This window comes from Linepithema humile, chromosome 4 (genome assembly GCF_040581485.1).
Source record: "Linepithema humile isolate Giens D197 chromosome 4, Lhum_UNIL_v1.0, whole genome shotgun sequence".
NCBI lineage: Eukaryota > Metazoa > Arthropoda > Insecta > Hymenoptera > Formicidae > Linepithema > Linepithema humile.
The window spans coordinates 16,679,090-16,705,262 of NC_090131.1; the positions used below are offsets into that span (position 1 = coordinate 16,679,090).

The 26,173-nt window shown below is 43.9% G+C and overlaps 1 protein-coding gene across 2 annotated transcripts in view; it reads left to right on the forward strand.

Annotated features, from left to right (window-relative positions):
• The window catches only part of LOC105672143 (uncharacterized), a 354,839-nt gene that overhangs the window by 128,812 nt on the left and 199,854 nt on the right, over positions 1 to 26,173 (forward strand). For both annotated transcript variants that reach the window (XM_067353333.1, XM_067353334.1), the window contains one exon: positions 10,480 to 10,712. The gene's annotated coding sequence lies outside the window, so the exon portion shown is untranslated. The remainder of the gene's footprint in view (positions 1 to 10,479; positions 10,713 to 26,173) is intronic.

Here is a 26,173-nt window from a genome sequence, read left to right on the forward strand (position 1 = left end):
TCGGCGGCCGATTGATGTCAACCCGAAAACGCATTGAACGCCCGCGTTCAGTCACCCTCGCTTCTCGCTCGCACGAAAAATCGCTCCAGCAGCCGAGTCCGGAAATTGCGTTTTGTAATGCTTCTGGTTACAGCGCCCCTCGCGTATCCCCTCGTCCATCGATCTCGAAAGTGAAAAATATAAAAAGCGGTGTGGGGCACGACACCGGGCGGTCGGTCCTTTGTACATGTTGTCGCGGCCGGTGAAACAATACGCACTTTCGGTATAAATATGTTCCGCGCATCACAATAACCGTTTCATCGCGGAACGAGTAACTTTCGTCCGTGAATCCGTGCTGGGTAGCATGAGCGAGCAAGAACGCGTATAGGGTCAAAAGATGACCGTCCCTTCGACCGTCCGTCCATCGGCGCCCCTTCGTCGCTCCGCTATAAAGTAGTCACGTGTCTGCGAACCCCCCCGCGCCTATATGAGGGTATTCCCCCCCGTCGCCACGCCGTGAATAGGCTCTATGGTGTTTCGGAACAGAGATGCTCTCACGATGGGGTCCTGCTGACTGCCCCGATGGCGTGACGTGACGGTGTGACCGGCAACCACCGCTCTCTCATTAACGAGCAATGCTGATTCCGCAGCACGCCTACCTGCCTGCCGCGAGCTGCGTCATACCTTCCCTTAATTTATTAAAATCACGTGGGAGAACGTTTGCGCGCGAGCTCGTTCTTCCGACGAGAGAACTAACTCTCTTATCATCCCCAGAGCTATTTCCGGAGATTGTATCTCGTTAACCCCTCCGTTCGTGCGTTTCTACGATCGCCCACCCTTGTCAGCGATTACGTGCCGAATGTGAGTTTTCATTATGTTCTCAGCAATCTTACATGTCGTATTTAAAACTCAATATAACATTTTGCTTCCAAAATTTATTAAAACTTAATTTAATGTTTGATATTAAATTTAAATTTTTGATCATTTTTATTGTAGTTTAACTTAAGAAGGAATATAACAAAAAAGTTTTTTTTATTTTATTTTTATTAAATTCTTCAAATAAATTAATTTCGTTTCGAAATCAACTTTTCCAAACAAAAAATATATATATATATATATATAGCGAGTGAATATACGACCACAAAACATATCCGTATAGCGTATAACTTTGATATAACGGGCGACGGTAGTCGACCGCGCGTTAATTCCCGTTCATTTTTCATTTTCCTGCGGGTCGCGCGGCGTTAACGTGCGAGAGGGTTCGCTCGATGAATGGATTCATTCCGGCGTTAATGAGAGGAGAACAAGCGGCGTCTATTCAGAATCGCGGTGCCATAATATAGCCAGGTAGCCAGACGGGGTCTCCCCGTTTTGTACCTTCGAGGTTGATACTATCGACGAGGAGGGACACGAAAAGTCTTTTCGCCGGAGGAGACCGAAAATGACGCCTTTTTAACGCACTCTACGGGATGCACTTGGTTGCATTCAGCCAACACGCACACGCATTCTTGAGCTTGTGCAAACGTCATAGAGGGTAAGCACCGTGACGTGTACAGGAGCGGGATTTTTCTACGGCTGCTTCAGTGGCTCAAAAAAGGGAGTTATGCCCGATAAGCATCGCGGTACCTGGGGGCTGCTATGCTCGTTTATCACGTTTTTATCGTCGGGGCGTGATTACCTGGGCGCACTGGAGACGTTAATTTACATTTCCTGGCTTCGTACGACAGTCGTGCTGAGTCGCGATTAGTATGACATCACGGAACGAATATCACGGCGCAATAAACCGAATCAGAAGAGACGGAGACTAGTTTTCGCATGCCTACTTTTACTATTTTACAATTCTGACAAAAAATAATCACGAGTTTGACTCCCATTTCTTGAAGCACCACATTAAACTTTTTTATGTGTTTATTTTGCATGTTGCAGATTATTCTGATATTAATGATTTATTAATGTTTCATTGATATATTAACACTTAAAATTTTAAGACCGGCGATTATTCTTGCTTGTCGTATCACAAATAAACTACCGTACAAACTTTAATGAGGATTAAATATTATAGTTTATAGACGCTACAGTGGTGAATTAGATTCTCCTCAGATTTTAATGTCGAACAAGCTTAAATTAATTTATTGCTTCATTATTTCTCTCTGAGCATTTTCCTATTAGCGCACTGTGACTTCATTATAAATGCATTAACATAGAAATTGCGCATAAAATCCGACATAAAATTATAAAATTGTGTTTCTATCGTTGCACATTTATTTGCAGTTAAATTATAATTATAAAAGCTATAGTTTTAAAAGTTCTTAGCAACAATTTGAAATTATTTTTTTTATTTCCATATGCAAAAATTACGAGATCTATTAGATGATTAATTTTAATATTACTAAAATTTTGCTTTGAGATTTAGACATAAAGATCATGAGTCAGACGAAGCGAGTCATCGCTTCCCGCGTGCAAGGCGCAACTAACCAATTGCATTATCGTCGAAGCGCCAGTTTAAGGAAATCGTCAACGATTTCTCTCGGCTCTGGACGCACCGATAAATACACAGCGCGTCTCTCGCGGGGTCGATTTCGTTCCGAACGACTGCTTGAAAAATGCTCGAAGCGGGTCCCTCTTGTTCTAGGCCTTTCTGCCGACGTGAAAAATTGACGCACGAAAATTCTGACGCGACGCGATTTGTCAAATTCCCTTCTCCAAGTCCCGGCCCGGTGGACAACGCGCGTATCCTCTCTCTGCTTCTTTTCCCTTCAATCTTTTTCTTTTCTCTCGATATCAATATCATCAACATACGCGCAAAGACGCGAACGGAGAGAAAGGAACGGTTATACGGCGGGGTTTTGGGTTTCAAAATGATTGGGGTGAAATTGGGGTAAGCCGATACCGTTTGGCTACCCTCGACGACGCGGCTCTCCTCAAGGGTGATGCGCGTTGGTATATACTGGTCAATTTGAGCCCCACATGTCACTCGCGGAAGAAAGGAATCTCGAAAATCGTGCCTGGAATCTCCCGTGTGTTTATAATGATCTCGAGTGAAGAGAGATGTCCTTTTCAGTTCTTTTCAGTAACGTAGTTTATTTATTACACACATAACGCGATATTTCCAATATTTTCATGACGCCTTATAGAATCTTTTCTTAAGCTTGAATACGTAACGTAGATTATTAATGCGGTATACTGTAAAATGAGAAACTGAGAAAAACGATGGCTATACTATTTATATCTCCCTTTAAAAATATCTAATACCATTAAAGTTTAATGATTCACTCTTTTTCGTGGCCGCCACGCACGAGTCCGAACCCTGATTTCGCTACATCCGGTTTCAAGTTTCACCTGGGAACGCATCGATCCTCCCTTTCGGACTCCCTTTTTTTCTCTCTGCAGCTGGATTCTCCGTCTCCAGAAAATGAAGATGGACAGCGTCCACGTGTCGGACGTCGGTCATTCATTCCATTCGTCTCGCGGCCATCATTTCCATCGTGCGTGCCCCCATGTGTGTATATTCGTGTCGAAAACCCCTTTGCTGACCGGCTCCGCAAATTGACGAGCGTCAATTAGTCGTGGCCGATCCTCGTGGTCGCGCTAAGACACGTCGGCAGGACTCGTCTCACGGTACTTAGGATTGTTCCGGGAGTGGCTTATCGCAGACCGATTGTTGTCGGCCGGTCTCTCGTGATTGCCAAACAACGGCTCGGTCGGCCGCGTATTGTCGATCGCACGGAGCATTAGCTCTTCCTGTATTATGGGAACTGACCACTGGTCAGTTCGGCTTTGGTCGTGATCCGCTGGTGACAACCGTGTTAAACACGAACGTCACTCGTCGCCATCTTCGCATCCACTTTTGTCCACGACGACCGCGCTTTTCACTCCGCTTTCCGGGAAGACACGTGAAAAGGGTAGAACATTATCGATCGTTGGCTTTTACGCTTGTCGGCTGCGATCAAGATGTTAACGAGGACGTCTGACCATTTGCACGATTGGACGCGGTTCCGCTTCTACTCTGTTTACAGTACTTCGGGGCACACTCGGGGCAAACAGTGACGAATATCGCGATAGGCCGTCAAGTCCGGCCGGCGGATTGTGTGTGCGATTTTTGTCAACGCTCATCGCGCGTTCTATTTGCAAAATTCCCGGTCGGAAGAGGCGAGCCGATTGTCCGTCGTAGACCAGTCATTCCGGGTAGCGCGACATAATAACGGATGTCTGGATAATGGAAACCGGGGTCTTTTGACTCTCGCAGGCAAATGCCCCTTGGCCCGATGCAGGATGAAGGCGAAACTCAATTCCCCGATATCTGAATACCAGCCAATTACGCGTGATGTATGAAGGGTGCGTGTCATATGTATATTTTTGCCATTTTCTCGGCGCACGAATTTGAATGTCATCTCCGTCTCCCGTTCATTCTTCTCAATTTATTCCGGCGCGACACCGCGAGCGTCCCGAGTGTCGCGGCATGATTTGCATTTTCGAAAAAAAAGGACGTTGCGCTCCGTAAGCGGGCGCGCGCGCGCTTTTGCAAGTCAGATGGCCGATATCACACGTGTGGCGTCGTGATAAATCGTTCTTCCTTCATCTTTTCACTCGTTTGCACGTCATGATCGAGTAACGGTTTTGAAAATTGATATCATTGGGGATGAATGTAACGTTCCTTCCATCCATTCGCGCGAACGTATTCGCACTTTGTCAGTTGCATTTTGTATTGTGTATAATTCCGATACGAGTCCATTATACTTTTATCGATAATCTCATATTGTAAAATAAACTTAAACGACAGTACTAAAAGTAATTTTCTACCGTAATAATGATTCTACAGTATACAAGAGCAATTTATAGATTTAATTACAAATTCGTAGGATTTCTATCACTTGTTGATTACATTTTTAAATATTTGATGATTTATATCAATTCCTTTATAAAGATTAAAACGAATAATTAAAGCGGAATATATTAAATTGGACAGCGCAATGGTTTATTTTGGAATAAAACGCGAAACATACAATCACTCACATGTGCGAAAGGAAAAATCGCGCGGCGCGGCTTTAATTATCCATTTCAGTGAGATATTAATACGGAAAAAGGATATTAATGATGCATGCTGATGGACAAAGTCAGAAATACGCAGTATACGCGAACGTTGTCGAGCTTGTATTTGCACAGGAAAATTAAAGCTCTGTTTACGGACCGCGTATGTCCTCCGCTGAAAAGATTGAACGGGCTCGTAGCCGTGGGCATGGTTACGTTGCGCTCCGCTGCGATATTCATAGAGACTATCGTACGCGCGCGGAGTCGTACGGTCCGCAAACGTCTATAACATATTCCGTGTGATCAATTCCCTTTTGATCTGCTTTGGTCACCGGCCGGTAATTGCACTAAAACGCGCATCAGCCGTCGCGTTTTAGTTCGTCATTTTCCCTCCGGTCACTTCATATTTTTCTTGTGACTTATTATTCGTCAAATAATCAACGAATGTAAATAATTCCCGATTCTTTTGTTTCCTCTGTTCTGTACAATACAATATGGATTTGTGTCGAGTCATCTTTTTCTTTTGTACTCGATTAATCAGTTGTGAAGCGAAAGGTAAAAGTTTGAGGATTGCGGCGTATAAATCACACGATGTTAAGTATAACAAATCGTCAAAAGCAGACTTCATCGAGATGGGATATTTTCCAAGAGAAACCAGATCCCCTCGGGACTTCATCTTTGTGTCGTCTGAGATTTTTATAGGTATATAATGTTTCCAAGGTGGTTCATGACGTTCCATTGAAAGCGGTTCCTTTGATCTCTTTCGAAGTAGACTTTATTGAATAGCAAAGCGCGATTGGTAAATTTCAATCACATTTTATTTTGTTGAGATTAAGGAAAATTTGCAATTACACGGATTAGGGAGACGACGTCTCATGCAGGGACATATTGAATCGAATTAAATTACAAGAGAAATATTAGCATATATGAGATGCTCCTTTGAAACTACAAAGCTTGAATATTAAAATTTCCAATAAAATTTCTTCCGTGTTTCTCTCTATTCGTACGTTATTTTAATATCTCTTTATTTAGCGTCGAGCGCACAGTAGGCCTAAAAAGATTGAGAGAACAGTACACACGACTGTTATTATGGTCACCGTTGTATTGTCACGACCAACCGATACCTTCGTGTTAAAGGGTTGTAAGAAACCCGCTGCTAACGTTTTCTTGTCTCCCTTTTTATCTTAGCCGACAACAGAAACATTTTTCTGCGGTTCTTTGTCATGTCAGATGTGCGCTTTTTCACTAGACCGTGTAACTGATACAAGCGCGAGGCTTTATATCTCTCAAGGGTTGTAAATTATTTTTTTAAACCTTCCACAGCGGCACCGCGACGCGTTTGACGGAATGACGCGAAGCACGCATAACAGTCCGGGAAGTTGTAGCGATAGAGCGCGCCGTCGAGACACGATTATACTAATGTGTTGATAACACGACGTGAATAAATTCCGCGTCGCAGACAAGAGTTAATCAAGCTGGGAAAAAAACGATATTTGCATTCTTGCGAAATTATTAATTTGTCATGCTCTTTTTATTTCCATACATTATGCAAAATATTCCTAACACTATCAATGCGCATTATTTATGTCTCAGATAGTCAAATGTTAACAAATTAACAGTAAAATGATCAAATTTGTTACTAACAATTTACTTACTGCGATATTATTAATGTATTAATTAACGACGAATTTGATGTATCATACCGCGCATTGTACGCATCCTTAAGTTTTTACGTTAACGAGAGATCATGTGAAAAATGATACTCTATCTCGGAAGTGAGAATGTCAGCATTATAGAGAATTAATAGATCTCGCGAACAGACGGGCGACATTCAGAAGACGTCCCTAGCACGGTCGTCGCCCCTTATCTTCTTTCAACGTCGCACAACGTCGACAAGAATGTACTTGCGATTTACATGCGAATTGTACCACCCTTTCCGGTGGACGGTGGTAGGCAGCGATGAGGGGTGGTAAGTGACACGACGGTCCGGACATTGCCATTACGACTAGCCAAGCCAGCCCTTACTATTTACCCCCGTAATTTAAGCCGCCCCATAAAGATTCAGATAGCGCTGGAAAAGGCGTACCCTATATAACGCGATGTTTTGTAGTAAGGCTTAGCATTCGTGGTTGGACGCTAACTGCCGTACGACAGGTTAGACGAAAAAAAAAAACTTTATCCTTTCCTCTTCTATCCCGTTTCAACGTCCGCGACGACGAGGGTGATGTTTCGTCACAGGATTTTCTTCCGCCGGTGAATTTAACCTACCCGTCGTTCCTCTCCACAGAATGTGTCGCAAAAAGTTTTAACTAAACGAAAATCGCCACATGCATAATGGATGTTGCAGTGCGCGCATGTTTTTCCCTTTCGGAGCATTAAATATAGATGATTAATTTGCGAAAACGGAGTGTAAAATCGGGTAATAAAATTAACGGTGCAGGGAAGCGACTTGTTTGTTTCCTTTTATTTCAACAAGACGTGCACAGAGGACATCGTACGCATTGCGACTATCTATTCCTAAAATGGAGGAAATAAACGATCATGATCATGCTTTTCACTGAATGCGATGACCGATCTTGCCGAAGAATAGTTCCCCTTTGCACGGTCCGACCGCATTGACCACGTACGCACGCACAAGCGGTTTATTTATAGCTTACATCAAACGGACGAAATTACCAAAGCCGAAACAGGATGTACGCGCGATTCACCCTTTACCGATTCTCCCTCTCTCTCTCTCGTTTACTTCTCGCTTTCCGCGATTAATTACCGGAGCGTGGAGAGCTTTCTGGGTGCGTGCAAGCGCGCGCGACAGGTTGTCGACGTGCGAGAACGTTGTAAAGGGCCCCAGCCGTCGCTACTCCCGGGGGCGGTCATGTCTGACATTCTGCTGATGTCGGAATTTCCGCGACAGCATTTTTAATCACACGAGCATTTTAGCGTCGCGATGCCCGGACGCTTTAATATAGGAGCAATGTGGTTATGCATAGTGATGAGAGAGCGGGTCGGGCCGCGCCGAATGGCAGTAAGCGTGAAATGCTTCGGCTAAAAACTCCATCTGTAGGCAAATTGTTTAATTACTTACGATATTGCGGAGACCGCGGTGGCGGCTCTGATATTCGGTGCGAACAGGGGGTGATTTTAACAAAGATGCGAGAGATAGAGAGGAAGAGAAAGGGTGGTAATGGTAATGGCGAGAGAGAATATAGAGAGACCTTTATTCACGTAGAACAAGCGATTTTAATCTATGCGGCCAGCGAGTTGGGCTCCGTTAATTTTCCAGAACTGCCAGCCTCGTTAAAGAAATTTAATTGCGCCAAGTGCGATTGATTAAACCGTCGAATCGCTTCGATGGAGATTGAAAGAAGCCGGCCGCGGTATAGCAGTCGCCGTTCGGTTCCTTCCAACTTTCCGAAGATTGCGTCGTTTTCTCGTTAGACGGGGAATGAACTTAATCGCAGCGCCCGGAAAATGGATTAACTCTATTATTTGCCAAGCTTGGAAGCTTTCAACTTTTTCAAAGCATTTTTCGAGGTACTTCAGTTTATCGCGTATATATTATCGGCTTTCGTAAATGTAAATTGATACGCGCTACGTTAACAGAAAACACAGCCACTTCATCAGTTTTCTTTTTTTTTTTTTATTGTGTTTAACGAGCTCTTACGTTACACGCAAAATGCTTCTGATGCGTGAAAAGGGGGAAACTGTTGGAACGCGAGTGGACCGCATTTCACGTGCACCCTCCTTTAATGGAAAGCATCGAATTTTTCCCTGTAAACACTGAGCATCCATCGCGAAACTCCATGCATCCCTGAGAGACTATCAATATGCCAGGTTGATTGCTCTCTATTCGCGTATCACTCGCCGGTCGATTCTGTATAAACGCGCCACGTCATATTTTGCATGCAACCGTTCGCAAAATTGAATAAAATCCATTAAGCTCCCCTGAAAGCGGAAATATTTTGCAGTAACAAATGACGTTTACGTGAAATTATTTTGGCATAACGATATAAATATAAAATATAATATTGAAACTTAAAATCTCATTTTTGTGTGTAAATTTTACAATTCTCTCTCTCTTGCTTCAAGGTTTAGGATTTTGAAATAGATAACCTTCTATTAAATTTCTACACCGTAGAAGGCGAGTGTATGCCTTTATAATTCAAGATGCGAGCGTATGCCTTTATAAGATTTGTATAATCAATTATGTGAATAACCCATCGCCATATCCCAGACAGAACGCAATATCAACAAAGACCGAGACAAGGCACATCACTCGCTGAGGATAACCACAGACACGACGTAGTCTTTTGTCGGAAGCGACGCGACGGAAGCTGCTAACAATAGACTCCGTGGAGTCTCCATGGCCCGTCGATTATGATTATGAATAGCCGCCGTGGCCTCCCCCACGTCGTAATTGTTAATTAGCCCCGGCATTTCCAAACTCCGCGGGAATCCATTCAGTTCAATGTTCTCGGGGGTTCGTGGTAGTTTCTGATTCGACGATGTACGAGCGAGAGCTAGCTAGCTAGCTGGCTCTCGAAGTTACCTCGTGATTTAACATGAGAGCCACCCTTGTTTGCGCAAGTATTCAGCCTCCGTCTCTCTCGTTGCGGAAGTTCGATTATCCTTCGCCGAGTAGAATGCGCCATATCTGCATTTGAACAAATGTTTTCATAGGAGCGAATTGAACAAACATGTACCTACGAATGATCGCGGAGTTTAATAAATGCTTACCTTAATTTATATACATAATCTATTTTTAGTGAAATATATATTTACGAGCATTATTGTAGTAATAGAGCGTAGATTTTGTTTCTATAAATCGGTAGAGTTTACAAGCTTGTCGTAATTTTTTTTCTTCCCAACAACTGGATGCTCATTACGCAAGTTAGAAGGGTGCAATGCGATTGACGAAACGTAATTATTTTTAATCACTTGCTGAGTGGAAGTTCGTTGAAAGGGGTGAAAACCGATGGTGGTTAGCTGGAAATCATTTCTTACACTTTCATTTAATGTCACGATACTTCTTTAATCTTCCTGGGGAATCGCAACAGGAAAAGTATATAATACATGAGTAAATTATAAATATATAGTAAATTAATTATAATTTTTACTTAACAATTTATTCTGTTATTTAAATGAATAGATATATATTTTTTATTTATTTATACACGCCTCAAGTAATTACTAATCCATTGAATATGCGCTAGCATTACACTAGCATTATATGTACGTTTATTAAGTATACGTTTTATTAAGTACATATGAAATTGATATGTCATCTGACAAGCACACATAACATCGCATATAATTTCCATTTAATTAATTTACAATCCAAGGAAAAAAATTTTCTTTACCATTCACAAGCTTTTAAAATCTACCGACTTCTTTCCACTTATCATTATTATTAAGTTATACTGTAGTTTTGTTTTGGACGTTGTTGTAATTGTAAACATTTTTTGTATTTTACAGGTGAACTGTTATGTTACCTCGGTGTTAGTGATTCATTATTCCGTCGTAATGCAATAAAATGTATCTCGCAAATATCGGTAGTGCGGGAGTGCCGTAATAGTTTCGCGCGATTTTAGTGACCGAGTAGGCTCGCGAGCAATGCGAGCGTGATTGTTAATCGCGTGTGAGTGCCACATCTACTGAGAGGAGGAGGAGGCCTAGGAGGCATCAGGTGATGTCGGAGAAACATTGCGGTAAGTAATTAATCGCAACAAATGCGAACTTTCTTAGCGGTGGTGGAAGGGCTGGCTTAATATGGATGCAAAGCTATCTTTTGTAAGCTATGAGTTTTGCTATTTATTACAGCTATTTATTACAAAACTATTTATTACAATAATTTAAAAATTTTTATTTGAGATAGTAAACAATGTATATAAATTTAAGTCTTATTATCTTATTTAATTTAGAAATGTATATGAGAAATAATATGATGTAGGAACATTTTTAACAGATTTTCGCAAAACGATAGTTTTAATAATGAATTTCAAGTTTTAAAATTTTTTCATTTAGTTTTATTTTAGCTTTAATAAATGATAGCTCTGCATTAATATGCAGAATACGCTTTTCTAATCAAAATATAGTGCGCATTACGATTCAGCCAGAAATAGAAATAATCTACTTCGAATTCGACATGCGTGACATTGATTATCGCGTGTAATCGACTTATTTCTCGCACGTGCCTTTAATTCAAGCTTATTAAGCTTGTTATGTAAAGTGTTTCAGATTGTACGTGCTGTAATAAATGCAAAAAAATAATAGAATATTAAATAGAAAACACTAAGATAAATAAAATTTGATTACATATTGCTTGATGTTATAAGAGCATTAGTAAACATGATTTGGAAAATTCTGTATTAACACTCGAAACTTGGGCATTGATGTGCATTTAGTATACACAGTTTTAGTCAGCAATTTATCCCTTGGACATTTCTATCTATTCAGCTGAATGTATTTGATTATACTATTCCTCTTACAAAAGGATCGTTGTTGCTATTTCTGGCTGAACCATAATGTGGTATTGTATTTTGATTAGAGTCTATTGGTAAAACCACGCACGATGAGCATGTCCGGCTTATTTCGGTAGTCGATCATCTCGATAAATTACGACACGTGCGGACGTAATACTGCGCGCGCGTAATCTTACCGTCGTTTGTTATTCCATGGGGCAGTTTCGATTTCTTCCCGTAATCGTGTCCAAACAATACTGTTTGCGTAGGAGTCGACGAGTGCCGCGTGCGTCCGACAGCCGTAATAGACGGACGCGTACATATGTGTAACTGCCGTGCGTGTTTACATTAATTTCACGTAAGTGCGGGACAGTGCTCGGCTCAACCGCAGTGTCTAATGCGACACGAAAGCGCATAATTTGCATTGCATCACAAGTCGTAATACATCCGTAATTATTTATTTCTGTATTACGCGCGTTGGTCGTGTTTGACTGACGGTTACTAGTTTATGGTACGTGCAGCGCGTGGCGCACAACGGAGAGAGATAGCGGATTGTAATTGGCAACGTTACAACGCACGGAATAATCGAACTGTACAAATGTCACATCGATAAATTAACGACGTCGTCTTCATCTGATGACAGTGCACGCCTGGAAAATAAATTTCTCCGATAAAATACAATACTGCGACAGCTGCTGTGAAAAATGTTTGCCATAGCGCTGACTTTTGAAATTGAAATTCTCTGAATTAAACGAGATAATTTATCATTTTCTCCACTTATAAATTGCAAATTAGTTAAAAATGTAAAGCAAAAATTCGATAATAGCTTACAATTTAGTATTGAAATAAAAATACATGGAGAGTCTTGTGCATCTTAAAGGTTAATAGACTTGAAATTATTTCAAGCTATTGACAAATGAAATAAACATGTCGTAAATGCATTATTCCACCGCGGAAACACCTTATTAGTCTTTCCTGAAAGATTCAATCGAATGGAATGGTGTAAGAAGTCTCGATCCCATTTCGAGAGTTGATAAAGTCGAGCGCCCAAGAGGGATGAGGAGAGGGGGGGGGGGGCAGGATATACGGTAACGCGGTAATATACGTTCGCGAAAGTGACAAACAAGGCTCGTAACGGGTTTTACGCGCGAGGCAATTATCAGAGTTGTCAGGCAGTCGGTTTAACGCCTCCATTTATGTGCGTATAAACGCGAACGGGAGTCGAACCCGCGAGCCAATGAAATGTAAAGCCCACGATGCATTAATCCCCAAGTCGAGGCCATACCGCAACGTTCGTGCATTACAAAATGCCATTTTACACCGCTGAACCAAAATTTCCTCCACCCATTGGCTTGTTTAATCCGAATCATATCGTTTAACGCAAACCGCGTTACTGTCAAACGTATCCATCGCCGTCCAGCGATTTAAACGGCGCGATGTATATACACGTGTTTCGTCTACTCGCGACTCGTTGTACTTTCACTGACCGATATAAATTTCGGATGGACAGAATATTCGCGATAATATATTTCCACCCCGTCCGCAACGTTGTAACGGTCGACGGTTATTCCAGGCTAAATCATGTTATGTTATAATTTTCCCTCTGCACTTCACATTTTGTAGTCGTATGTGCGTGAAATATTAATCGTGTACGTCGTCCGTCGAGTTTTCATTAGCCGTGGTAACTTTTCGATTGCTGAATAATTGCGATATTGCATTATCGGGCGAGTTATGTAATGCAGAGTGCAGTCGTTATTTTGCAATAACATATTTAATTTTGCGTGACTCGATAACTTTCTTGTATAATATATTCTACTTTTGTAGAAGTGCGTTTTGTGAGCGGCATTATTTTCCACATGTTGTAAAATGTATGCATTACTGTAATTAATTTCCCGTTATTGCCTCGGTGAGAAATAGTTTGTGAGGCGTGGTACGACTTCCGATCGGAGATGAGAGCCGATGAGTCAAACGATATTTCAATGCCGCCCAGCACGCTATCCGACCATTAGATCTATCGATGATCGATGTAAAGAAGCGACGCTTTTGAGAAAACTCGCGAAGCGGGGGGTGAGAGAGACTCGATCGGCGAGGAGTCCAAGTCCGACTTAATGTAATACCATGCGCGATCTAACGCACGGCCTAAAGAATATCTAATTATCTAACACGTGACTTGACACGTGTGGGAAGCTCCCGCCGCTATTTTCTGATTCATTTGCCGGCCACGTCTCGCAGAGAGAACGCCGTGCTTTTGCCCCCCTCGGTGTGATATTTTGTAAAGTTTACCCGGGCGGCGCAGTGTGAAACGCATGCTATTATTAAGGCCTCCGCTTTTTCAGAGCGCATATACCGCACGCGTCTACCTGCGTGTCTCCGCACGCGCACGCTTGCGTTGTAAACGGCAGTTAGTCATTCTTTCCGATAATTACGGTGAAACAAAGGATGTACGACATATTTGAAATTTCAGATAATGAAATGCGATGCTAGCTTCCTCTGGGAAAAGTATGAGAATGTTTTATACACGACGGTTTATAGTGCTTTTATGATTTTACGTATATAGATTTTTCTGTCTATAATTGTGCTTAATGTTGTGAGAATATCTACTTTGAATCTGATTGAAGTTAGAAATAAATAGACATTTTATATACCTTTTTATCGATTTTAGTTATCGTGTTTATAAACGCGACGCTGGAAAAAAAAATCGTAAAAAATGTTTTGTTCCTTCGATAATCGAGTTGCCATAAGTGTATGGAAACAGTAAAACAAAATTGCTACTTGCACATCGCGCTGAATACATGACGAAGAATAATACTTGAACGGGTTCTTGCACCGCGCTCGATATTATGCTTCGACAGAGTTAGGATCGTCTCCGCACAAACAAGGCAAGGACGACTCGGCTAGCCGCTTCTATGCATTTTCCATGAATATTCAATCATGTAAATGCATACGCGAGACAGAGTCAGTCCATTATCCCGTCGTACTTACATCTTTTTGTAATTTACGATAGCTGCAGCTAATTGACTTTGCGATGCCGCTTGCCATAAATGATTCTTTCCCATCAAGAATCTTGGATAAGATATTTAGGTACTTTACAGTATCAACGTCCCGACACTCTTTGCTTTCGACATGGAGTGTCCGAGTATATTTTTAGTAACAATATTCTTCACCTGTAATACCAAGTAAATCTGAAACGGTGAGATAATATTGTGCAGAAAACACCGTCGCATTATCTTTTGAATAAACATCTTTCTCGAGCGGTATCGATATTCGATAACCGAACAAGTAAATATATATTCTTCAAATTTGATCGTTCTCTAATCATGAAATAACTCAATGGGAGGTTCTCGTGTTATTTTTTCTTGACGTATTTTCGAGAGGTGTTCTCCGAATAGCCACGGACGAATTCTGAAGTGTTTCCCAGGGCTGTCGAATCCTCGTCTCCTCGACAGTCATCAGGTACGAGCTATATGTATACTTGGCGACAATCATTATCGGCCCGATGACTCCGGCGCCCTTTAATATTTACTCTCGCATCCCTCGAGCACTCTTGTAACCGTGTATCGTGCCACGGTCGAACGCCATCGGCCGTCAATATGCTTCGATCCTCTTTTTCTAAAGGGGCGCTAAGAGGGTGGCGTGTTCGCGCGCCGGGAGGGGAGGGGGAGACAGAAAAAATGGGGAGGTGGTTACACGGCTAACAAGTAAGAGCACGGCGCGTCCCTAATCGCGCCACGAATTGAAAGTGGAGTTAATTGATCGGAAGTCTTGAGGCCGCACGTGCCGTTTTTGCCATTGTGCGTACTCCGCAGCGATCCGTACAAAATTGACTCGATGTCAGCCGGCAATGAGCGCTCGCCCGTCGCGTATACAGTGCAATATTTTATTTGTCCGGATACGTCGTGATCATTTCGATTTTGTCCGTCGAATAAACGCGTATTTGTTCGTATAATAATGTATTGATGGTAATGCAATCACGCGATCCCTCTTTCCCGTTCTCTCTCTCTCTCTCTCTCTCTTTCTCTCACTCTCTGATTCCGTACGTATTATTTAATGGAATGATGATATCGAATGTGGCGGGTCTCTCGTCGGAAGAATGCGTAATTTAAATTTTCCATTTTATTAACCAACGGAATACATCATCGAAAAATATCAAATACAGCATTAATTACATTTCGGTAACTATTGAAATAAAAGTATATTAAATCCGACATGCGACTTTTTGCGAAACGCTCCTCGCAATTACCGTTTAATTTCCATGCGCAATATCATCGTGCGTTATTCCTATAATAGCGGCCGGCAGAGTCGAATTCCGCATATGGTGATACGCAGTTTAAGGCCGAGAACGACGGAGATTGCCGCGGACGCGAATACGGCGAAGAATTAAAAAAAGTAATGCTCGGATAAACTCGCACGCGTTAATGAGATTGCGAGAGGGAACCCCCAAGCGCGTACTATATATAATCGAGTTTCCATCCTACGTCGAGAGTGAGGTGGACGGAGGGAGGGGGGGGGAGGAGGAACGCAGACGAGAAGCCACCCCGTTTTGTAATTGCCGGTATTTATAAGCAATACCCGGCGAATACGCGCCGCCGGGGCTTTCCTAAGCGTAATATGGTAATACGGGCAATGGCCCATATTGACATGAACGATGCCCGCCATTAGCGGGCCCGGCGCTGGATGACTGTTTTTAATTTCCTCGGCAAGTGAATTTCTGTCCGATGGCTGAGGGTGGATATTGCCGCGTATCACTCATAATCACTTTCCTCCGCGAAATCGTCCGGCGCCTACGGTTTTTTTCATTTCTCGTCGAATTTTTTTGCTCCTCGTATCCGGCGACCATTTGGAACGTGAAATATGATGGGCGAGCGACGGAGGGAGAGATATAATTGAATCCCGGCTCGAAGGGCACAATTAGGGAACCGAACGATTATAATGAAACAATTTCAAGTGACGTCGTGCGACGCGATTCGCATGAATCGGCGATGAGAGCGCGTTGTAAAATGATTCGGAACCGGTAGAACACCGTCGTTTAAACTGATTCAAAAGGTAATTGGTATCCGAAATTCGCGAGAGAGAAACGAAAATTTATTCATCGCTAGTTCGTCGAAATTCATGAATTTAAAAATAGCATTTTTATTCGACTTCTGGAATTCGATTTGCGCCGATTTAACTCATCCAATTAACCGTAATTCATATCCGACAAAATATTGATGCCGATTGACGGTGATTCACTCTTTGTCCCAGCCGGGACGACCCTACGCGTATATACGCGAGGAATAAAACCGCTGAATCGCTCGAATTAAACTTCGCAAGATTAATTCTCTACATACGTTCACCCTCGAGAACACCCCAAATTCTACAAAACTTATACGTTTTATTCAGATATCAATCTTCGGACGGTGCACGTGGCGCGGAAAAGTCATCGCCACGCTTATTTCGCTTGACAGAACGACGGGCGGGGTGGGTTATGACATGTCGCTGCGCATATCCCGAAAACACCTGCGGGGTGTAACACGGCCGCGGCTCCTCCCCCCCCCCCCCCCCCGGGAGCGTGTGTGTCAAGTGGCCATTAAGTCACCTAAAAAGCACGACATCTACGACGACGATCTCACGTGCTAGGAATTAAATCACCATTACGACCGGTTGCGCTCACGCGGTAGATCCGCATCGGTGTGGGACCGCGCAGGTGTCCTGCCGTCTCGCTGCGGTTACGCCACCGTTATAAAACTGCAAGCACTGTAGCCGCCTCTCTCTATCTGATCGGCGATTTGTCGAGGTGCCTTTTGCGGTCGCCGCCATCGCCGCGCGATATCCCTCCGCTCGGCGTCCGCTTCGGCGTAGTATCGATTAATTAAGTTAGATTTTATCGTTTGTCTCTCGTAGCCCAATCAGAAAGCAAACCATAATCGAATTCTCCCGGTCAGTCGTCGATTGCGATCGGTCTGTCAGCTGGAAGCTTTTACACGATCGCTTTTTCGCCGTCCAGAAAAAGAAAAGTCAATAATTGTCTGCAATATAAAAAGATATATGTAATTTTAGTTTAGATATCATTTTCACCAGTATATTAAAAATATTTGCATAATCGTTAAATTTGATTCACATGTCAATATCATATAATTAAAAAGCATCGGAAGGAAGAATTAGCGCGTCGCGGTTCGACGACGTGAAATAAACGCTACTCGAGACCGGCAAGACGAAGTGCATCGTCTGATCCTTTACTCTTGAAAATCACGCCACATCTTTTAAGTCCGCGCAGTAAGCCGGCTTCGGTCGGGAATCGTTAAAGCTCGTGAATTCTTTCGCCGGGCGCGCCGAAAAGGTCGAATGAGCGGGGAAATAAAGAGAACGGGCGACCGACCATCTTTACTGAAGAGATTCGCGCGAGGGGGAGGAGAAGGTGGAGGCGTTCAACGAGCGTTCTGAGAGTCGGAAACCGGGGGCAACCGGGAGAACAATAAAAAATGGACAGAGCGAAAGGAACCGGCGGGTGGAGACGGCAAGAGGGGCGAAAGGCGGGAGGGGGGAGGGGAGGGGAGGGGAGGGAGACGTTTCTGGTACCTCGTAAATTACCGGCGGGAGAATACACCGCGGCGACTGACTCGTTTCGGGGAACGTCGCGCGGTTTATACGTTTTAATGTACTCGTTAATAGGCCTCCTCCTTTCGTCAGGCCCCCTCGCCACCCCCCCTTTTAATCCCTCGAGGTCCCCACTCCGCGGATTATACTCGGGGAGATATATGCTGATGGAATCTTATATATGGTTTATAGTGTGCCCGCGCTCCGCTGATGAATGCCATTTATATTAGCGTCAAGAGAAAGAGAGAGAGAGAGAGAGAGAGAGAGAGAAAGGAAGGGTGAGAGAGAAACAGGGACAGGCCACACGGAGTGCATCTGGTTATTACAGGAGTATAATTAATATTGTCTCTTTGCTGACAAGCCAGCAAGGAATTATGATTACCTTCACGTTATTCTCCGGGCGGGAGAAACCCTGAATCTCGGCTTAAACCCTCGCGAGAATTTTTGCTGACGACTTGACGATTTAATGCGGTTAATCGGGTTACACGATGCGCAGTACGCAGTACAAGAAAGAAACAGTTAATTACGGAGTCGAGGGATTATCACAATGTTTTCGCCTTCGATGTGCTCGTTTCAAGCTGTTCTCGCGGAAAAAAAATTCCACACAAAAGAGTTGCTGATAAATTGAATAAAGTTCCCTGAAAAGTGGCGCAAAAGCTTCGGCCGTAATCCTAATTTTCCGCCAGTCATTGCGTGCAAACTCTTTTATAAACTGCACACAGCTACGCGATCTCAGCGCTGATAGCGATGTGCGTGTCCACCTTGTGCAAATACGCTCGGTAATTTTTCGCTAATTTGTACGCGCAATTTAGGGATCTACGTCGATCTAATCGAATCGCCGAAGTGGTATTTACGCGCGCTTGTTAGGCAGCCGATTTTTATTCGACGCGCACGCGCTTTCATGAGGAACCATTACGCGCAGAGGAACATACGCTTTGCTCGCAAAAGGTCGTAAAGTGTTAAAGGCTGCTTTAAAGCCCAGCTCTTAATGACGTCCACGTGCATAATGCTTACGCGGAAACGAAAGCCCCTCGCGATTATTGGAAGGCTAATGCGCACAATCGCGACGAAAATATCGTAGTACAAAGCTGCGCGTCCGTCACAAACTTTACAATGTTGCATCCACATTGCTGCAATGCTGCATTCACTAAAAATTTTTTTATTCAATTGAAAAAAGAAATGAAATACGGATGCAAATAATAACAAATATGATAAACTTTTTTCGATGCTTTTTTAATGACTCTACATATTTTAGTGGCGCTAAATCCACCGATAATAATTTTTAATCAAAGAACACACAGTGGAAATATTTGAGCGTGAACTGTGCGTACGTGGAGCGCAACTATTTTTAGCAATCGTGCGCTTGCACGTATTCACTCCGGTTGTACATCTCCGCTTCGCGTACGCTTCCTCTAATCTCTGGCACAACGCAGAAAGATTTTACACACTGCATACCGTTGCAGAACACGCAAGCGCCGCAGGATTTTCCCGTCCCCGGGCGCGTGTGCGACGTTATTTATTTTCCGGCGGTGCGCGCTAACTCTTCCCTTCGTTTACGCGCATAAATACTCGTTTAAGCCTCCCTCGTGGTATCCCGACGAAGCGATCTGTCTCTCGTCACTCATCCGGGATCATCAATCGTCCCTCGATCGTCCAGGAGTTACCCGGCAACCGACGACCCGAAAATGCTACACCTCGCGCGACATCGCCGTTCAAAAATAAGGCTCCGTCATTATTTAATTGTCAAACAACATAGTGCAATGCTATATATTTTTTTATGCAATGCGTTGCAAGCCAGCATTTTTTGTGTTTTTAATTCATAGTAGTTTTATATATTATATATTGAATATTGACTGAAGAATCGATATACTTTTATATATAAATCATGAATTATTAATTTTTTTATATTTTTTATATTTTAATTTAATTCAGTTTGAGACAAATAAACTTAAAAAAAAAACAGAGACCATTGCTAGCGACGAAGCAATCGTTTCGTATCTACGGAGAAGCATCTTCCGCCGTGCATTCTGCGCAATAGCGACGCGATCCGACGCCGCGCGAAGATAAGAATGAAAAATTAACGATCGTTTTCCGCCCCCTTCTCCGCGAGGTTAAAACCTCTCGAAAATGTATAATCCTAGCGGCGCGGAATCGCGCGATTCATCCGACAATAAAAGCGCGCGCGGTTGCGGATCGTCCTTTATCGTTCCTTCGAATCGCGAATCCGGAATGGATTTGTCGTCCCTTGGACGATAAAAATTAAAAATTCACGGCCGGTCTGCCCCTCTCACGGGCGACGGCGGGGTTGTGTCCGAACGGAGCCCGGAGCGGAAAGTTTTACCGCTGTACGAGATAATGATATACCTTCGTACTGTTATCTCATGCATTTATCGGAGTGGTACATAGCCACGCGCGCACACACGGATATGTATATGTATTGTAGTGGCACAACGCTATCGCGCCAACCCTGGTTTGTTTTATTTCCTCGTTCACGGCGGAACGCCGTCCGCGTAATGCGCGTCTGGAAAACGGTTTACTCGTCACTCGTCCGCTTGCTCTCGTCAAACGGTTTTGCGTCCATTGCATAATGACCGGTTCGTATAGACGTTATGTATTTATGTTATGTCTCGCTCCGTCCGACACTGATGCTGTACCGGCAAACACGGCTAGTCCATTGCCGATAATACCGGAAGATTCGGAGGCCGCGCGCGCGCGCACGAAAGAGATAGAGTTTAGGTTTTACGAGCCTGCCGTTATTCCTTTCTGTGGATTTTTTGTTATCGATGTATCTTTATGTCGCTGTCCGTGGAGTTATGGATATTGTTTCGTTATCCCGAACTTTTAACGACTCGTCCATTCTACCAGAATTTAGAGTTATAAGATTGTTTTATCTTAAAATAAATTTTTAAAAATTTTAATACATTTTTTTATCGACTGCGAGAACAAATATATATAATATCCGTCTACTGATATTTAGGTACGAAGAGAAAACGAAAAGATGCTCTTGCCGTGGCTTATACGGAACGCCGATGTTATGTACTTTATCACGAGACAGAAATCTCGCGAAGGCGTGGCTGTACAAACATCTTAATCGACAGTTCCGAGTCTGTTTGATCAGTTGGCTTGGGCCATTTCGCGCTTTCCGTAATCCGACGGAGAAATCCGTCGTTTGTCCCCGAGGCCTCGTCTGGATTTCGGATTTCGCGACGATGTACACTTAATCCCGCAGAACGGTCGATGGTGTCCCCTTGTCGAGCGACGGGCACTCGTCGCTAGTTAGAGCCTCTCCGCCGCGCGGGCGTCTCTTTCATCGCACGAGGCGGCGAAACGTACGAAATGATAGGATCGCCGAGCGAGGGGACGGAGAAGAGCGCCGCAATATCGTCCGCTCGCAAATCACGGCTTAGCCTCCGTCTAGTTTTACTGTTATGGCGAATATTTTATGGGGATATTGTAAAATTAAAAAGCGGCTCCGCGCACCCCACCGACAATTCGGCTTGTCTGGTGATAATAAGGGTGCTGGTTTTCGCGGGGGCCATCGTATACGCACGCCAAGGGCGGCGACACACCATATGCCCCCTCTTCTCCTTCGTCCCCATACTTCCCCCTTTGCCACCCGCGCCCCTCGCTATTCTGAAAAACGTTTTAAACTGCGCGGGGTGCCAAACCACTATTTGACTTTCATTACGTCTTATGAAAGGAGAAATTTATCGAACAGATTTTTTTTCTCGATAGGCTCCCTTGTGACCCTCGATCGCGCCGGATCCTACGAATTTTCCTAGTGATCGCACAAGCGCATGTGAATCCGCAATACGCACAAAATTGATGACACTGCTGTACTCAAATATTTCTCACATTTAAACTCACATTCTCTTGTACATTGAATCTATTTAAAAGTTTTTTAATTTCTAATTTGCGAAATGCAAAAATTGATTGATAAAATTAAACAATTAATAATTTTTAACTTGTTTTCGAACATTATTTGCGCTATATTTAAGTGTTTGTTATGTATTTAATATGTAAGAACAAAAAGTCGAAAATGACCCTGCGAGGAATTGAACACGCGTTAGCACGTCGTACCAGGTTTATTGTTTCGCGGCTTGTTGTTCGGGGATATTTGTCAGATTAACCACACTGGTCCGAAACAAAGACAATAGGTGATTCGTCGGATGATTATTTCGATTTAGGATGCGGTCGTTCGTCAAGTTCCGGCACCTAAATTCTCGGTTAAGGCCGGACTGACAAGGGAGCAATTTGCCAGTTGTTTAAGTGCCAAGTGTTAAGTGCTTTGTCGTTTATGTTTCGCCATTATTGTTTTATGTTTGGCCTCCCCTCATCGCGCACTTACACTCGCGCACACGCCGGTAACACGTATACGCGCCACGTCGCGCAAACGTGCTCACGTAGGTGCGCGCATAGAACGATTGAAATTAATTCGTGTTTATGACCGACGCATAAAGCCGGTGCCGAGTGTCGAGAGAAGATAGGCAACTTATGTGCCGTACCGTGCTTTACGTTCCACCATCATCGCATTTGCAGAGTCTATTTCAGTATTCATACCTTGCGAAATCGCATGATTGCGCGGCACTTTATCCTTTTCGGGCGATTATTGCGCGCTGCGATGCAACTTTTGAATGCAAAACACAAAATCGCGTATTTACGGGCGAATTTATCATAATTAAATTCTTTTCTCTCCAGTTGTAACAAAAGTTACACGCCACACAATATATAAATAATCACTTATGCCTAAATGAATATTTAGTCAACGAGACAATATTAGTATAAAATTTTTTTAGACGACTGTTTTATAAACACTTATACAAAATTAATTATATTTATATTTGTATCAAATCATACAAAATTTTTATATTGTCATAAAGTACGTGTTCTCGGGCACTTACAATTCCGGTATTTCGGCGACGCTGGAAATTGTAGCTTTCGGCTACAATTTACAACAATCGAACAACCCGGTAGATACGTGCCTAATCTCTCGCGCGCGAAGAGCGATCGATGGAGCGGTACAAGCTATCGCTGGTAACGCGACTGATGGAGAAGCACGCACGTTGAGAAATTCCGATTGCACCCTACGCGAAACCCCCTCTCGCAACATCGTAACGCCAACGCAGCAATAAACCAAGGTTTAATCATCTGTCGGATTAGAGCGTGAATCTCATTCGGCTTTACGAGTTTTCAAGATTGACACCCTCGGAGATCGGCGGTGGTCGAGCGTAAAGCGCTTTCACGTGGCTTGCGCATATAAAAAAAAAAAAAAAGAGAGAGAGAGAGAGAGAGAGAGAGAGAGAGAAAGAGAACGAGAGAGAGAGAGAAAGGGAGGCTTAAACTCGGGAAAAGGATTTTTTTCATCGCTCGTTGCCCGCCGCCGTTCTCGGGCGCCGCGCTGACGGAATTGCAACGCCGATGGCGAAGTTTTAAGCCGCCGCAGTAACGAGATCACGTATCGGTCGCGAGCCGGTGTGGCTACACGGATATTTCGCAGAGCCATGCCCTACACTCCGCCAAGTTTACCGCGCATTACGGCACTCGATCGTACGCGGCGCCTTTTTTTTTTACGACCGGATGTTAAAGCGCTTCTGCGTTTTCTCGCGATAAAAGGGGCTCGAAAACTCAAAGGGCGATATTTTTTTTAATCGATCGTGAAACTTCATAGGCGCGATAACGAGGTCAGCCACCGGGCAATACGGATGCTCGTAGGAAATCCTCCCCTCTCGTTTATTTTGTAACGTTGAGAATATGCCATTGTGATGGACAGCGTCACGCGTCTGTGCGATCACGTGTCCGACGCTCAATGGATCTTTATCACCACCCGCATCTTTAGCGTAATGCTGGTCAGCTGACAGCGTGCTCCAAGTCGTGAATAATATGAAAATATTTGATTCGTTAACAAAACGTGACGGACACGAGATTAAATTTAATAGATCCTTTGAAGAAATTGATTAATTTCTCCGTTGAATTTCTCCGCTGACTATTATTCTCGGGATGTGACTCGGGGTGATAATCTGCGCGTGGTGGTTTACGGCGGGCCGTAAACCATCGCATTGGAAAACCGCATAACAGCGCGTCAGAGTGATATAGGTGGGCGCGCTTTTGGGGGCGGAGGACGGGGAGTACCCTTCCGGAAAAAGCGTTTCTGGGTCATTACGCGGCGATAATCACTCTCATAAGCCGGAATCGCGAGACTCGAAAACTATTAGCATATTAATGGCCGGCAGTTCAGTTAACCCTTTCATCGGCGTCGGGCAGATTTGCATCTCGCTGCGGCGGCGGCTTGGACGAATGGAGGCGGGTGGAAGAGCGGAGAAAGCAGCCGCCGCCGCCGCCGCCGCCTACCGCTGGGACGGTGGCAGTGCGTTAAAAGCCCCGCTCGGCCACCCTCGCGCGAGTCTCGCGAAATTAACATGACAAACTACCCCCAGCAATAAGAGGGTCGAAAAGATATATCGCTCTGGATATGCGGGCGTACGGCAGAAACAATAGATAGCGTCCGCCGTTCGCGGGGCTCGCGGGGGACGGATCGGGCTAAAAGCGAACGGGATGATGCCGTCATGTATATATTGCATTTACTCTTGCTTCCTTGCTATTTACTCGGCGCGATATTATGTCGACCGTTAATTCAGCCGAGTCGCTAATATTTGGTTTCTCTCTACGCGTACATTACAGCTTAATCTACTGTTAATATTGATGCATAGTTTGATGCTCGGATTATTGACAAAATGACAGAGTATCGTCAGAGAACCGTCGAGAAGAATTTTATTCAAATCGAGAAAGTTATTTCGAAATTCTTTTTTCAAAATGCTAAAATTATATATAAATGTGAACATGTGCTTTGTTAATATTCTTTGTTTAATAGACGCGCTTGGAAGTTTAGAATTGCGTTACGATCGTAGAAACGAGACGTGACAGGTAGAGCTTTCGGCACGAGACGCCGCATAAAATCATCAGAAATCGTAAAAGTCCGCCAGCGTACGAGGAGGCGGAAAAATTAGCATACTAATTCGCCCTCTCGTTCCGGGAGCTCGTAAACTTCAGTAATTAACGCTTCCGTCCCTATTCTGCCGTCGCATCAGAACTCGTCCGAAACTCTACTGCGAGATGGCCATTCGTTCTGATAGCGCCTGTTATTATGAACTCTTTCTCCGTATTTTTCGCGGGCCCGTCTTAATGCGGTGCCGAGCGTCGCTCCTTCGTCGTCGCGACGACCGTTTCCATGGATTTGTTGCAATTTGTCGCTCGCGTTTATCTCCGACGTGGCTCTTTTACGACTTTCTTTTCCGCCGCGGACGAAGGAAACAGAAGCGGGCAAGAAAGAGGTCCTTTTGATGCCGGCAGTAATGAGGAGTCAGGATCCTTTCGAGGATGCTCTATGGGGAGCTACACCCGGATTTGATAATTACAAGGATTATTTCGGATTTTAAAAGCGCCGGCTCGACCTCTTATCACCAGACCGCGAGAAAATTCTAAATCTGCTCATTAATCGTGCTCTGAGACCTAAGGATTTTTTTCTCTTTCTCTCTCTCTTTTTTCTACTTTCCGGTTTCTCTCCTCGCGTCTCATCTCGTCCGCATCTGCGTCATCGATTCCGACGCGCTCAGCCCCGTACGCCTCATTGTGCCATTTTAATTGGGCCACTCGTAAAATGCTAATTAATTTTTAAGTTAATTGGTACCCCGAAGCATCTTCCTCTCCGGCGAGATTCTCGCGTGATTCAAATGATAACGCGCGCTTCTCGCCGCTCTCGAGACTCGATTCCCGCCTGCGGACGTCGTCACTCGAATTGTCTACGTCGTTATCGCGCGCCTGTCTCGACCAATAGACGGGAGCTACGCATTTCTCAACTTGTCACGTATAATTCGCGCATCTTTATTCCGCGGCTATGTAAATACTATCTCGATTTCTTTCCCGCGTTCCTTTCCTGCGTTCCGCAAGACTACGGAATTCATCGTTAAAGCAGGAAGACGAAGGAATAACGTCTCGTTAGCAGCTACTCGTCGAGTGGTCGTCTTAACGGAAATAATTGGCCGTCGTTAAGAGCTTAAGGCAGCTTGCATTAACCGACTCTCCTTTCCTCTCCTCTTCTTTCTCTCTTTTTTTGTCCTTTCTCCCTCTTTCTCTAGTTG